Source organism: Podarcis muralis, chromosome 3 (assembly GCF_964188315.1).
Source record: "Podarcis muralis chromosome 3, rPodMur119.hap1.1, whole genome shotgun sequence".
In the NCBI taxonomy this organism is placed as follows: domain Eukaryota; kingdom Metazoa; phylum Chordata; class Lepidosauria; order Squamata; family Lacertidae; genus Podarcis; species Podarcis muralis.
The window spans coordinates 47,960,165-47,975,400 of NC_135657.1; the positions used below are offsets into that span (position 1 = coordinate 47,960,165).

General features: G+C 43.2%; 1 protein-coding gene across 1 annotated transcript in view; it reads right to left on the reverse strand.

Annotated features, from left to right (window-relative positions):
- PGBD5 (piggyBac transposable element derived 5) overlaps positions 1 to 15,236 on the reverse strand; it is a 76,830-nt gene that overhangs the window by 38,367 nt on the left and 23,227 nt on the right. The window lies entirely within an intron of this gene.

Consider the following 15,236-nt stretch of genomic DNA (forward strand, 5'->3'; position numbering starts at 1 on the left):
ACCCACAACGCCACCTGCATCCCATTTAATAGGGTACAACATTGTACCCTATTAAAAAGAAGAAAAATAAATAATTAGGTATCTGGGCAATCCAACTTTGGTGCCACAAAAAGCTGGATTTTGTGGTATAAAAGATGCAGATTCAGCGTGTTAACATAGTAGACAATCTTATTTTGTCTAATTTGGTCACTTTTTTTTGTTCTGCATCATCTTTTCTGAACATATATGTAAGAGCATAAGAGGACCAAAGGCCCATCTAGTCCAGGTCTATCTAATCCAATTCTCACAGTGGCCAGTCTATGTGAAGCCCACAAGCAGGACGTAAGCATGATAGCACTCCCCTGATCATGAACCCTACTATTCAATGCCATTCTGCCTCCTATACTGGAGGAAATATACAGCCAACATATATACTGGCTTCTCTTCCATTTCTGGCTTTGCTAGATATTGAAGGGGGAAGAAACTCCACCCTCAACTGCTAAAATATGCAGCATGATCACTATTCCTGTTTATTTATTTTAGGCATTTATATACCACCCTTCAGCCAGATGGTTTGTAGGGTTGTCTACAGCAGAACAACAACAGAAACAATCTAAAATCTGAATCAAAATCAAGAAGAAGAAAAAGCATCCCAATAAAAACAATTCTACAGCATGTAGTCAGAAGTGAGTCTCACTAAGCTCAAAAAGCAGAATCAGCCTCATATAACTAGCAGCTCTAGTTAATGCATGAAGGGGTTAAGAGCACTGAGTGAACTGGTTTCCTAGACTTAGCTAAAAGGAGGCATTTTTAAGCCTATATTTCCATGCTTTACTTTCCTGCATGTTTTGTGATTTTAAATCTCTGCTGGGGTTTTCTCACCAAGAGAGAATTTGCCCCCAAACCTGGATCTAGGCATTCAGGGAATTCTCCTTTTATCTTTTACTAAACTGTTAAGTAACCCACAAAAGTGAGTTGGTTTAGGAATGGAGACTTTTTTGAGTGCCCCTTTGACTTCTGAGATTTCAGGGCACATTGCTCATCTACTTTCAACTCTGCCTTTCCAGACATAAGGACTAAAAACTTGGTTTGAAGGGCTGCCAGAGGACAACCCTTTATTTGAAGGGTTTCTCTCTTTGGTCTAAGTCCAGTTTAAAGATAAACAATGACAAGAAGGGGGAAACCACTGACAGTTAGCATGTGGGGAGCAAACTGAGCCAGTGCATGGGTCACTTGGTTACATAGTATAGTTACATATATACAGATATATTATCAACCTTTTTAAAAAAAAGATGACAGAATGGATTGTGGAAACTATCAAGGCATCTTTTTATTAGCAAAATTCTTGCAAGGGCCTTAACAAACCATCTCCTAACTATATTCAAGGCTACCCTTCCTGAATCTCTAAATTGTTTTTGACCTTCTAGGGGGACAGTGGGCATGATTTTCACTGCTTGACAGCTTCAAGAAAAAATGTAGAGACCAAAACCAACCCCTCTATATGGCATTTATTGACCTGACCAAGGACTTCAGCACTGTAAATCATAATGCCCTGTGGACTCTCCTTCTCCTCAAGAGCAGTCTGGCCCTTTCAGAGTACAGTAAGTCCCCTGCCCCTCCAGAGAGAACCCACTTCTCCTTTCCAGGCTCACATCATCTCTACATTCTCTTCACTCATTCTATTTGTGTGGTGGTCTATATTAGTCTCTATGGTTGTCTTTCTCTTCATTTTCTGTTCCTCCTCACCCCAGCCAGCTGTTGAAGAGTTTAAGAAAGGGCCCACAGGGTCTGCGGAGCTGGACCATTCCTCAGACCATGCAAAGTTAGGCCATATCTAAGGGCTGAACTTGATTCACATAACAGTTGAGTGTAAACACCAGCATTTCCTCTTCCAGACTTGGGTCACCAGGGCAAATCATCTGAAAACTCTGTCATAGTCTTGGATAGATGTTTAAACCATATTTGCCCAGCAATTCAGGGTGTTATCACACATCCATCCGGATTAGGAATACAGATAAAGGTTTTTTTTAAAAGGTAAAGGACCTCTGGATGGTTAAGTCCAGTCAAAGGTGACTATGGGTTTGCGGTGCTCATCTCGCTTTCAGGTCAAGGAAGCTGGCGTTTGTCCACAGACAGCTTTCCAGGCCACGTGCCAGCATGACTAAACCGCTACTGGCGCAATGGGACACCGTGACAGAAACCAGAGCGCATGGAAACACCATTTACCTTCCCGCTACAGCAGTACCTATTTATCTACTTGCACTGGCATACTTTCGAATTGCTAGGTTGGCAGGAGCTGGGACAGAGCAATGGGAGCTCACCCCATCACGGGGATTTGAACCGCCAACCTTCTGATTGGCAAGCTCAAGAGGCTCAGTGGTTTAGACCACAGCACCACCCACATCCCTATTAGGAATACAGCAGTGATACAGGGAGATGGTATCTGGCCCTTCGGCATTTATCATTTTGGGTTGCATTTATATGTGAAATCAATTTACTTTGCTTCGAAGATACAGATAATGAAGTTTCCCAAAACAGCAAATTTCCATTCATAATGCACAGCACCAAAGGCCAAAGAAATGAAATAAATATATAAAAAGTACATGCTAGAACTTTCAGAAAACCAGGTTGGTATAGAATATTCCATTATGATTTTTCGCACAATTATATTTTCAGCAGCTAGCACTCTTTAAAGTGCAATTTTTCTGAGAAGTGATTATGTTAAAGTGGTACTCATTTATTCAACAGACACATTTCCTGAGTGCAGTTATTTCTATGTATCTGCATGAATGCTCAAAAATATTTTTCTTTCTTATGTAATATAAGGGCATGATCCACCCCAGCACAGGTAAAGCTTAACCCATTGTGGGCAATCAACACAGGCCTTATCTCTTGCCCCTTCTTCAGTCCTGAACAGCAAGAAGCAGCAAGAAACACATAGCGACCCACCAGCCATGGGACCCTGGCCTGCAAGTTATTCTACAAGCAACTTGTTTGGCTGGGGCTCTGAAAAAGAAAGGAAACAGGCAAGACAAAAGGTGTGCCTGAGTTCTGGCCAGTGCGCCACAGCTTGTGTGTCTCTATATATGTCTTTACATGCCTTTCAAATGTTTTGGACAACAATCTTCCACCAGGCCCAGGCAGTATGATCAGAGATGATCAGGCTGGGGAAGACTGTAAAATTGCAGTGGCGTAGCGTGGGTTGTCAGCACCCGGGGCAAGGCAAGTAATTTGTGCCCCCTAACCCTTGGATTTGCGCCCCCTAACCTGTGGATTTGCGCCCCCTAACCCATGGATTTGCCCTAACCCCAGATGTTGCGCCCGGTGCGGCCGGCCCCCCCTGCACCCCCCCCCCGCTACGCCACTGCAAATTGTATTCTGTTGCTTCATATATTGCTGAACCTGTTCAGGTGTGTGTGGGTGGGTGGGTGGGTGGGTGTGGGTGTGTGTGTGTAGGTATTTTGCACTTGCAAATGAAGCAATGCTTCTTTTCATGCTATCCGACAGATGTTTGAGTCCTTTCCAGCTCTCCTCCATGCAAAATCCACCCAGCTGTGGTCAGCATTAAGTCACTTGCTATTGAAGTCTCTGGTGATTTAAATTCTGGAATAGACATGGCAGGAGTCTGGTATGCCTGTACTCGGCACACTGTGTTCCAGCTCTGATAAGCACGACTGCTTACTGCAGGAGTCTCGCTGAATCCAGCATCCAGAAACAGAGAACACGAGAGGAAACCACACATCCAATCTGCCAAACAGCATTACGGTTATAAAAAAGAAGTCCGTGCGTCATAGGGAGCTTAGAAGGATGCACATTCACAAATCATCAGAGTCAATCAAATGCAGCAACAACTTTGTCCTGCAAATTAAGGTCCTGCAAGTAGTTAGTTATTTTGCGCTATTATATTGCTTTGGCCAATCACTATTTGCTTAAAAACAAGACCGAAAGCAAAGAACTTTTGCTTAGCCTCCAGGTTCTCATTGGATTTTAAGAGTACCACAGATTCTCAGATTGTTAAATACATATGTTTTTTGCAATGATGAGCTTGGAAATAGGATGGAAACGCACCAAATCGTATTTCTCAGATCAGAAGGGAACAATTTCAGAATAAAAAGAAATGCTGGTGAAGAGTGTCAAACTTTCCATTTACTGGGCTTACTCCAAAGAAAGACAGAGTCATGTCACAGCTTCCATAAAAGAATAATAAGGTGGGCATGCTAAAAAAAATCCCAATGATTTCAGTAGCATTTAGACACACCATAGTATTTCTAGAGTGTGCGGAGATACACAATATTGTAAAAGGCCAATAATAGAGAAAACGTTTTTATTTTCATCTCTGTCAAGACCCAAACCAACCCTTATTTGAATATTCCCATTTGACTATTTCCCATTTCTATTTCTAGGAGACCACTGTGAAAACAAGATGCTGGACTTGGCCTGAAGCAGCAGCCTCTTATGCTCCTATTTTGGAAACACGGCACAAATTTCCTTCTTCAAAAGCAATCTAAGTAAGGCTTCTGGGGTACTGGGCATCCCAGTTTGATCTGGGGGTGCTTATGCAGATTGACTCTGAAGAAGAAAAACTGTATTTCTGAGATGTGTTTGGCTTTAACAAAAGAGGTGTCCACAAGAGGTGTATATACTCTGTGGACCTTTGTGTACATAATAGAAGAGCTGTACATATCCAGTGTACAGTTTCTCACACTAATACTTGCACATGTGTAGAAAGAAGTCAGCTTTCCTCTGTGTTCAGTGCAACATGTGACTAAGCCTAAACTCAGGTACATTGGAGAATTCCTATTCCCTCTTGCCTTTCAGCTGTGCCTACTTCCTTCTATTTTTGCTTCTCTATGTCTGCTCATGTTCTTGAAGCTGACAAGTGATGGTGGAAAAGAATGTGGCAGGATCACATACTCACACATTACTGCCCCCTAATCCCTACTGTGATCTCTTGTCAAACAGGTTTTTTCAAACACGGCAAAAACCTGTTTGCCAGAAGTGAGTATCTATATCACATGCTGCGATGCCTTTCTCTCACCCCACCTTCAACAATCTGGAAAAGCTATCATCTGTCCTGCTACCTGAAATTGACAGAGCTAGACGTTTCATTCACAATTATGGGTTTATACCTAGCTGAAGACCATTGTATGCGGGTAGGAAAATAGTGCTTCAAGTCCACACATTAATTTTCCAGCAGGGCTCTGTGATACATGATGAATCACATTTCAACCAGTCACAATTGCTCATAGGTGGTGCAAGGGATGCTAAAAGACCTTCGTAGCATCAGCTGTGAAAATATGCTTAGCTAAAGCTAAATCTGTTGCATGGTGACTGGGAGTTTATGGGTAAAATGCAAGTGACATCCTGTCCCTTTGTGCCATAAAATAAAGAAATAAAAGCCAGTCTATATTTCTAAGAAATATTTCCTGTTAGACCATACTCAAATCTCTTTGTCCAATAAGAACTGGGTGGGAGTGGAAGGCTATAAGCCATAGAGAATTTCCTGGCAACTGCCTATGGTTTTATTTCCTCCATTTAAAAGCCTCACAGTGATTTAACGGTCCATCAGATGGTTCCCTTCAGTAACAGTCTCAACAGCTAGAAATTAAAAGCAACCCTACACAATACATTTTCTTGAACTTTGGGGTGGCTTAATACAACAGTGAAGCTACAGAAGTGATTGGTTAATGTGTTTACAGCAGCTGGAAATATATTAGAAGCTATGCAAGATCCTAAGTGGCAGGTGAATGGGCAGTACAGTACAAGGTGGACCAAAACAATGTCCCTTTAATTGGGATTTCCCTATGGGTCTACTATGTAGCATAGTAGAAAATACATGCTAGAATATAATTTAAACCTCATAGATTCTTAAGGTGTAAGTGGTATTTTTCTAATGGGTGCATTCTCAGCAGAGAATCAGAGGCACCCAAGCGGAAGAACACGGCTCAATAGCTGCAATTCACCTGCAGTCTTGCATGAATTCATAGTCCCCAAGGCAAAGGCTTCGGCAGGGGAAAGGAAAGAGCAATAAAAAATGCCACTCTAGCCTACATTTCTATTTATGCAGTCGCTGTCAGATGCCCCTAGCATGGAATAGCTGGCAATTTGGAAGGACCCCAAATGTTTGCATTGGTCTTCAACCAGTGGGTTGCCTCAGCAGTATGGATGTGTAATTATGCAGCTGTTATATCAACCATCTTTTGGGGAAAGGAGAAGGAATAGGCAGCAGAAAGAATGGCACAGGAAGCTGACTGATACTGAGTCAGAACTTTGATTCATCTAGCTTAGAACTGTGACTATGCCAGCTCTTGCAGATGTTTCAACTACAACTCCCATCTGCCCCAGCTGGCACAGTTGGCTAGGGGTGATGGGAATTGTCCAAAACATCTTGAGAGTTTCATATTGGCAAATGCAGGTCTACAGTGGCTTTCTTGGGTTTCAGATAAGAGCCTTTTTTCCAGCTGTATCTGGAAAATGCTAGAGAGATGACAAAGGGGGGAGGGGCAAAAATGAGAAAGTTAATAAGAAAGAGAAGTTTAGAGCTAGAAAAATATAGGAAAGGAAAACAACGTGGAAGTTACAACAAGAATAATAATCCCATGTTGCTGTTTGTATTTAAATGGAGCCTTCATTTAGGAAGTTTAATGACCATTAACTAAATATTTTTGTAAAACAGTGTGTGTTTGTTTACCAACACACATGGACAATCTAGCACAATACAAATCACAAACTGCCAAAAGTATATAAAACAATTGAATTCATCACAAAAATATGCTGAAAAATATCAAAGCACTGCTGCAAACAGTCATGCCACAGTTTAAAAAAATGTTCTCATGCCACTGTTGAGGATCTAATGACTCGACAGTATGTACCTGCTACAGGTTTGCAAACAGAAGACACAGCACTTCCAGTATCCTCATGTACATTCCACTGAAAAGAACGTTCAGAGAATATCTCCGTGAATTGGTTCTATTTTGCCAACGAACATCAAACCAGATCATATCTTTTACAGTGCTGGCAGTAAAGCAATCCACACATGGCACCTCGGGGAATATCCATTAATGAATATTTACAGTCATCTTGCACAGGCGAAGTCTGATTGCAAAAAAGCATGCTCAGAATCTGATACCTGGCACTGTATCATGACCTGTAGTTGTCTTCCACAGGCTAAACATTTCAATTCTTATCTCCCTGGTGTCATAAAAACAGCACTGCAGACTGAGATATGAGAAGATATACAGGATAAGTCTGCTTCTTCACTAAGCTCATCTTTTCCTCATATGCAGGCATGCTCTCATTATATATATATTTCTGGATTTAAAACTGAAACTGAATTTCACTACATTTCCTTGTTTATAGCCTTGTGATAAACTTCAGATTTCATGCTGTGGCCAGTGAATTGAGGTGGGATGTGTGGAAGGCACACAACTGAGAGCATTTAGGGCATTAATTATATGTGCAGCTGGCTTCTGTTGCAAGTTCTGCCAATCAGTATTATCGACACCCAAACAGCCACTAAGCTGCCCACATTTTGTGCTGGTGCATTATGGATAGCAGTGTAAAGCTGGAGACAGCATAGCATTGCTCAAAACAAAAAAACATAAAGTTCCACAACTTGCACAATTATCTGGTTGAGATAATTGGGAAATGGAGGGGGGTATCTTCATCAGATTTTAGTCTCAACTTTTTGCCACTGTGTTTTCTGCTTATCATTCCCCCTATTTCTGACATTCATGTATGAGTGCCATTCCTTATGGAATCATGATGACATCACAATCTAGAGGTGATATCAGAAGGCTTGGCGAACACCAAGATTTTTTAAAAATACAGCAAACCTTAAAAGCCTAAGAGCCCCCACCCCCATGCCGGCAAAAAAACCAACAGCCTAGTAAGGTGTGTGACCACAGAAAGCTGACTGTTAGATGGAAGGAAGATTGGGGGTGAGGAATGGCATATCCTGGAGTAGGGCAGATTTGATTTGACTGTAACTGTGTTCCCCTTGAAATTCAACATTTAAAATAAAGCCTCAAAATATGTGTCAGAGGACCACGACAAACCACAACATATTCAACTCAAATAATTTATTTATCAGGCCCATAAGTCATAACAACAAAGATAAATCATAAACATTCAAATGAATTCTACAATTCAATAAATCCCAATACCATTAAAACAATCAATTACATGTTCTGTTTTGACTGGCTGCCCTTTAGTTTAAGTGAGTGATTAATAATCCCTTCCTAAAAGGTAAAAGTAGAATGTCCAGATATTTATTCAAAACGCTTATGACATTTGGACAGGACTACTATCTCATTAGAGTAGCAATAACCTTTACATATGTCTCTTTACACTGATGTGAACTAGGGATGGAAGGATCTGTCAATTTTGGTTCTCTGTTTCTCATTTTTTCCTATTTGAAATTCAGTTCTTGATATTTTACAGCCATTTGTGATTTTTTTTGGTAAAAGAATCTTCAAAAGAATTCATCAGTGTTTTAGTTCAAAGTTCTCCTAATAAACACATGCTTTGACTAATGTACACTTGTTTGTAAGCCATTTCCCCAATACAAAGCACTTTTGTAAGTTATTTTCACTAATATTTTCATTTTTATGCACACTTTTCCCCAATGTATGCATTTTAGTAAACACTGATTGGAGAACTGTATCACAATATTCAGATAAGTGCGAATTTAGAAAGTTAGCTGTGCTTGGGTTCGCATATTGTTCTGGAAAGTGCAAAATTGATAGATTTGGCCTTAAATGCATATGAAATCAATTTTCTCCACCACCCCTAGTGCAAACTGGAAATCATATACCACAGTAAAAACAAGAAAAGGGCTTTGCACACAGTCAAGGTACAGAGCAGGAGATAATGCAAATCAATGGGTTAACATTTCCTGTTGCAATTAAGTCAGAGACATTTGCAGGTATAACATATTATTTCCCACAATGACTTTTAAAAAAGAATCTGCTCCTTCAGCCATTGCCAGACATTGTTATACAAAGAAACAGTAGCAGCAGTACTAAGGGTCAAGATGCTGAAATAAAAGCAATTCATGAAATTGAAGTTATCAGCTGACTGACCTGCATAGCACCACTGAAAGCACTAAGGTTAATGCGTACTTTGTAAGCAAAGCATAGGGCAGAGGAAAATGGGCTTTGTTAGTGAGTCTCAAGAGAGACCTGTGTGAGGGGCTTTGTTCAACAACTGATTGTTAATTCATGCAAATGGGTTTTAATTTTTAAAAAAGAAAAAGCATTGGGAGAGAGGAGATCCAGATAGTCAGAAGCACATTAACTTCAAGCCAACGTTCCCGACTGTCTAAGAAAACAGGAGCAACGCAAACTCTTTAACAAAACCTCCACAGTGATCTAACACATTTCACGCCTGTGTGACTTGTGTCTTCATCAGAGAAATGCTACAGCAAGAAGTGTTTCTTTCTCCTCTCGCAACTTCCTGATTGCCTAGGGTTGGAGCCAATGTTTTTCAATTGGTTCGTGCTGAACAGCTCTAGACAAACAGCCAAGTGGAGGAAGGAACGACTAACCAAAACAGAGGACACAAGTGCTGTTACATCAGATTTCCATCCTGCCCCTTCTCAAAGGAACTCGGAACAGGAGAAGGAAACACCCCAAAACACATTTGCGTGTCGAGACCCCGCAGCCACCCCCTCATTGGAAATAACTCACACAAGGACACAGATATTAGGTTTGTATTATTGGGCAAATTTTGGCCACAACTTTATTGAAATTACAGAATGTGAGCGGTATTGGCTTAGGCATTGATTGGACCCGACTATATCTGACTCCTGCCCATTGTGCAGGATGTCCAGTAAGGGTAAGCCACCGGTAGGGGGAGCCCTGTCGATGCGAACCAATTCAAGCTCCCCCTGATGTTCCCGTCGGGGTCGTGTCAAGGCCCTAGCCCCCAGCCGGGCTTCAGACTAGATCAATACCCCCGGATTCCTTAAACGGAATACCCTTAAGCATGGAGGGGCAGGTGATGGCCACACCTTCCCTCCCCCCCCACAAGGTCAAACAATGCCTAACCACAACCCTAACAAGGTTGAGATGAGGAAGTCCTCTGGCTCGCTCCTCAGTTTAAACAGCCCTGGCCACACCACCCCCAGCCAGCGGACTAGCTGGCCGGGCTCTGATGCTGCCGGAATCCCCCAGGCAACGGGGAACAAAGTCCCCCGCCCCCAGTGGGGAGTGGGTGGTCATGCGGTCCACCACAACTCCTCCCCACTGGGAAGTGGAGCGGATTTATGTGTGTGCTCTCCCCACCCCACCCCTCTCACACGATACACCACTTCCCTGAATGGTGAGAAGGTCCTGGGGCACAGCACTTACCTAGCTGAGGCTACCTGTGCCCTGGAGGAAGTAAATGTGGTGCCCTCTGAGTGTTGTTGGACTTGCTTCCATCAATTCAGCCAGCATTGCCAATGGACGCAGATGATGGGAGTTGGAATCCAGCAACATCCGTAGGGCACCCCATTGGCTCTCTCTGCCCCACTGTCCAACCTTCCCCAACCTGATGCTTTCCTCCAGATGTGCCATGGGTCTCGTAGTGCCAGTTAGGATGTGGTGGGAATGGCAGGATCTGTCTGAGGGGAGGAGGTTGAGGGTGGGAAAGTTCAGGCAGAAATGGAGAAGAAGGTCTCAAACTGCTGCTTCCCAACACTTCAGTAAGGGAAAAGGACTTAGCTGAGTCAGTTCTGGCTCTGCCTCCTGAAAGAGAAGTTCCCAGAGTAGTGGAAGAGTGACAGGTTAATAAAGCAGATCTGGCTGAGTTAGAGGCAAAGGGAGAGGCAGAGGACTGGACTCTGGTCTCAACACTAAAGATGCGCTGTTGCACCATTGCAAACAGACTCAGCAAACCCCCATGGTAAGCACAGCATTTCCACTTGGGACAAGACTGTGAACCGTTGTAATAATAATAATAATAATAATAATAATAATAATAATAATACCCTGCCCATCTGGCTGAGAGTATGAGTTAGCAATTATGGGATTATTTGCCTGTGGGGTATTTTGAAGGAGTGCTCCAATATCATAACTGTACTGGCCAGAAGGGGTAAAATGGGAACCAGGGACTAGACAGGGGAGGGGGCAGTTTTAGCTGAGAATTCTTGACTCAGGTTGAAAAATGTCCCCCCACATACACACACTTGAGAAGCTGTTATATGTAGATAGCTAAACAGATTTTTGTTAAAAAGCATTTAGGGCAATGCACAGATGTTTGAAAAGCTGGATTTTGGGGAAGAAGCATTTAGGCATCTGCAAAAAAGGGGAGGAGGGAGGCAGCAGCAGCAAACTCCAGCAACTAACAACCTGATGGAGTCAGAATAGACTCCAGAAATAGCATTAAGAGTCCCTCCACGACAGAACACCGCCTCTGCGAACTGCTCTCCAACAACTGCATAATGGAGTAGCACCTATTAAGGAGTCAGTGTTAAGGACTCAATCCTGCAGTGGAGGAATGAAGGAGGATGGGGACAGACCTGGAGACTAGTCCATTTGTGAGAACAAATGGTAGGGAAATGTTTCTATACTGTGCCGGCAGGCAGGATCAAGCATTGGGGGTCAGCATTCTTGGGCACCCCACATAAGGAGGAGACCTACTGCTGATTAATCAAACTTCCTGGTCTTGCTTCTCCTCCTCACGGGCCTTGAAACGAGAATGCATGGGGGATGGATGGAAGACATTTTGTTTGGAGATTTTTCCATATTATTTTCCCTATCTGTTTTCAAAAAACTTGGGTGGGGGGAAGTGGGGAGGGGAACCCAATTTTTCGTCTCTACACTGGCCTGCTCTCTCCCTCTGAGCAGGGAGGAAAGCATAAGCAAACACTAGGTGCAAATAGAAGGAGCAGAAGTTGCCATTGCCTACTTGCTTACCTCCCCTTTTCCTCTAGATCAGTAATCTTCAGCCTTGTCTGATCCAGAACACACCAATAACCAGTAGAGGGCTGCTGCCTCTAGAGACTGGTAGGGTGGGAGTCAGGGAGGCCAACAGTAGGTGGCGCCAAACTCAACTCACCAACTGAAAACCAATGCTGTAAGTGACAGGGGAGATCAAACGCCCAGTGGAGCAAGAGCCAAAGATAGGAAGAGAACTAATTCAGGTTTTGTCCCCCTACCCCTCCCTGCTGAAGTCTGTAAGGGCAACACAGAGACTAAGGATGCCCTTTTAAAATGTTTTTTTTGGGGGGGGGGGGGTTATTTGGTTGTTTCTTTTTTATTTTGCTTATGTATTCTGCATTTTTATATTGTAATTTTAGCCTGTGAACCATCCTGAGACCTGCAGATATAGAGTATTATGTAAATTTAATAAATAATAATAATGAGGAAGAGGAGGAAGAGGCTGGCAGCCAGTGTCACCCCCCTGATAGGCAGGTAGGGGCTGCCTGAAGATAGACTGAGGTTGATGAAGCAGTGCCCCACTTAACCTAATGGACTAGCCTCCTCCACCTTTAACCCATTTGGGATAGGGTTGCCATATTTCGGGGATCAAAAACACGGACAAACTACCATCTGGACACACACACACCACCCTTCTTCATCTCCCTCACTCGCCCCCTATCTGCCACTAACCCCTTCCTCGCCCACATGCTCCCCTCTTCTTCCCCTCCCTCTCTTACCTTCGCTGTCTTTGGCCTCCTGCTCACAATGGGAAGGTCACGCAAGGCCTGGTGACCAGCATGGGGCGACCAGACACAAGGTCTGGTGGCAGCCAGGAACAACACCAGGTCTAGTGCGACCCCCAGCAGGCCACTCCAGGCCACCTGATGAGCACTATCTGTTCCGAGGCACAGATGCACGTGCCCCACCAAAAAAATAAGAATCCCCCAAACCCAGACATTTAATCCAAAATGCAAACATCCACCTGGATGGGGGTGCTGGCCCCCCAAAAGAGGACATGTCTGAGAAACCCCGGACGTATGGCAGCCCTAATTTGGGAATCCTTGTCTTCATTTATTTATTTTTTTACCATATAGTGCTGCTGTTGAGACACACCTTTCATCACCTGGTGGTGAGTCCTGACCAACCAACTGAAGACCAATGCTCTAGGTGGTGAGGTAAAGGGTAAAGGACCCCTGGACGGTTAAGTCCAGTCAAAGGCAACTATGGGGTTGCGGTGCTCATCTTGCTTTCAAGCTAAGGGAGCTGGTGTTTGTCTGCAGACAGCTTTCTGGGTCATGTGACCAGCATGACTAAACCGCTTCTGGCGCAACGGGAGATCAAGCACAAGGGATGAGGGGGCAACCCATTCTAGGTATCCTGCCTGAGCCCACCCCATCTCCCAAACCTGGAGCTGACACTGTGTGCAGGTGAAGGTCTTTCCTTTCAAGTGACACAGAAGGATGCTGAACCAAAATTGTCTTCCTTCCATCTCTGATGCTGTCATCACGCAGCGATCCCAAGGGTACGAAAGTGAATCTCATCATAGCAGAGAAGTTAAAATGCAAAACATGCCAGGTGTATAATGAGCTTCTGATTAATGCAATGCCACTTAAAAATGGCACCATTAAAATTATAATAAGCTCCACACCTCTTTTGTGTAGAATGTTTGCTATACTCTAAAGGATCCCTGAAATTTTTAACTTGAGGTTGCTATGTTGAAGGAAACACATTCTATGTATTCTAGCAAATAACAGCGTTTTATCTAAAAGTCACTCACATGTTTGCCTGCAATACTAAACACCAACCATCTCTGCTCAGTCTCAAGATGGTGATATAAGAAATAAGTCCGGCCACTAATTTCTCAGGAGCTCTTTCACTCATTTTCAATTCCCTTTAGCTCCTAAATACTCCTTTGCTTGAGCAAACATGAAATAAATGAGACCTGGAGGCCTATTAATACCCTGACAGATACATGTTAGAGGGTTGTCATAAAATGGGCTGGTGGGTGGGAAAAGCCATGTAAAGTGTCTTGTGTTGTTTCCAGGAAGGATTGGAATTGAAAAGGAAAGGAAAGGAAAAGAATCGTGAAATCCCATTCAGCTTTTGTGCTTCTTTGAACCACCCACCTTCCTCATGTCCCTGTTCTCTCACCTCCTATTCTGATTCTCGTTTCATCTGCATCTTTATCGGATTCTGTTTGCAATGCCTTCCCTCCCACATCTTCCCTGCCCATCTGTTCTCTTCTCCACATTTGCCCTATTTCTCGAAACAGGCCAACTCCAATTCAGGGCCCCCTAATCCCCAATGAAGACCCTGATGTCTTCGAATGGACTCCTAGAGATAAAAGGGAGGAAAGGGCATTTCAAAGGAGGCACAGCTGATTCCACAGATTTTATGCCGAGTCAGAGGAGCAGCATTAAATAAAGTGTTGTGTCTGCCAGATTTTAACTGAATGATCACATTCATCAGTCAGGTCAATATTATTTATGATCTGGAGAGGAGATAAATGCTATTTCAGATCTGGCTATTTATAATACCTTACAAATCTCTGGGAATAGACCGTCTTCAATCTCTTTGACGTTGTCCGCGGGTATCTTCAGGATGTTGTGTTAATGCCGAAGATAATAAAGGTAATATTTCATTACCTTTGAGAAGTGAGACGGGCCAACATTCAAAGAGAGACACACACACGAATCATGAGAATGTAGTGCACTCATTATCATCGCTAGTAGAGCACACAGAAGACCATTCAAAAGTGGCACCACCCATTTTCTGTCTAAATTGGTACAGACCCCTCAGCCACTTTAGTTCTCGGGATTCTACTACCTCATTCTGAGGTGTGTGCATATATACTGCACACCTGCAGTGCTCAAATCACAGGGAGGTCAGATGGTACCCCCCTCCTTTTGGGGTACCTCCCAAAAGTCCTGTTTGTCTGTCTGTCTGTTTCTTTCTAAAAAACTCCAGAGATGGAAAACTTTGGTTTAAATTGAATGGATAGGACTTGTGAGTTTCATTTAGGACCCTCCTTGCCTCTTCCCTCATAATTCAAGTACCGGGCTGTGATGTGACCTGGCACAAGTAAGGAAATTTGAATTTTCCACACCACAGATAATCCACAGATAATTATATAATGTAATTAGATGATTATATTATCGGCTCCGGGGGCAGTGGCATCTTGAAGGGCAGCCTTGTACTGTTGAGTTACGGAAAATATGCAGCGTAAGTTGAGATAGTGGACAACAAGTTAACGTTTATGTTTTCGTTTTGTAAAAAACCAATAAATTAACTTTGAAGCGGGAAGCTGGGGGATGCCTGAAGAGGACCTAAATCGGCCCTAGATCTGCTTCA